Source organism: Phytophthora infestans, genomic scaffold (assembly GCF_000142945.1).
Source record: "Phytophthora infestans T30-4 supercont1.68 genomic scaffold, whole genome shotgun sequence".
Classification (NCBI taxonomy): domain Eukaryota; phylum Oomycota; class Peronosporomycetes; order Peronosporales; family Peronosporaceae; genus Phytophthora; species Phytophthora infestans.
This window is the reverse complement of record NW_003303691.1, coordinates 209757-211325: the sequence shown is the minus strand read 5'-3', so window position 1 is coordinate 211325 and position 1569 is coordinate 209757.

Below are 1569 nucleotides of genomic sequence, written 5' to 3'. Positions count from 1 at the left end.
AAGGCCCAGACGGTGGGGTTGGCATTACTACATGCAGGAGCGTAGGGACTTCCAGGCGGAACTTACCGAGTAGCTACGACGCGCTTGTGGTAGTCTCGCTGAGAAATCGTGCGAGGTAGACGAAATAGAAGAAGCAGAAAGAAAGAAAAGCAAAAGATGTTCCCACACCGGGACTCGATTCAGGGTCTGCTGGGCGAGAGCCAGCTATCCGAACCGCCTAGACTATATGGAAGGCTGAACATTGAAACCGCACTCAAAATCACACACCCAACGCAAATACACACACACGCACAACCACTGCAACCACTGCAACCACGCCCCAAACGCACGCTTCATACGCACTCGCCATCCTTCCAAGCGCTCTCACGGATACGACTACGCTCATTGCCTTTGCTGAGCCGCATAAACGCATCGACGCTATTCATCGTCTCGTCGGGACGACATATTCATTACACGCTGCTCGAGGCCACCTTGCCGTCCTTTGACTCGGTTCAGCCGGTTGACGCTAGTGGGCGTTCGAGGAAAGGTCATTGCTGATGACAGTGGCGACACTCCACCGTGAAAAGGCCCAGACGGTAGGTTTGACATTACTACATGCGAGAGAGTACGGACTTCTAGGCGAAACCTACCGAGTGACTACGACGCGCTTGTTGAAATCTCGCTGTGAGAGCGTGCGAGGAAGACGAGATAGACGAAGCAGAGAGAAAGAAAAAGCAAAAGATGTTCCCACACCGGGACTCGTTACCTGGGTCTGCTGGGTGAGAGCCAGCTATCCTTACCGCCTAGACTATATGGGAAGGCTGAACAATGAAACCGCACTCAAAATAACAAACCCAACGCAAATACACAAACGCACAACCACTGCAACCACTGCAACCATGCCCCAAACGCACGCTTCATACGCACTCGCCATCCTTCCAAGCGCTCTCACGGATACGACTCCGCTCATTGCCTTTGCTGAGCCGCAAAAACTCATCGACGCTATTCATCGTCTCATCGGGACGACGTATTTATTACACGCTGCTCGAGGCCACCTTGCCGTCCTTTGACTCGGTTCAGCCAGTTGACGCTAGTGGGCGTCCAAGGAAAGTTCATCCCTGATGACAGTGGCGACACTCCACCGTGAAAAGGCCCAGACGGTTGGTTTGGCATTACTACATGCAGGAGTGTAAGGACTCGCAGGCGGAACTTACCGAGTGACTACGACGCGCTTGTTGTAATCTCGCTGAGAAAGCGTGCAAGGTAGACGAAATAGAAGAAGCAGAAAGAAAGAAAAGCAAAAGATGTTCCCACACCGGGACTCGAGCCCGGGTCTGCTGGGTGAGAGCCAGCTATCCTAACCGCCTAGACTATACGGGAAGGCTGAACAATGAAACCGCACTCAAAATAACAAACCCAACGCAAATACACACACGCACAACCACTGCAACAACTGCAACCACGCCCCAAACGCACGCTTCATACGCACTCGCCATCCTTCCAAGCGCTCTCACGGATACGACATTGCCTTTGCTGAGCCGGAAAAACTCATCGACGCTATTCATCGTCTCATCGGGACGACATATGTGA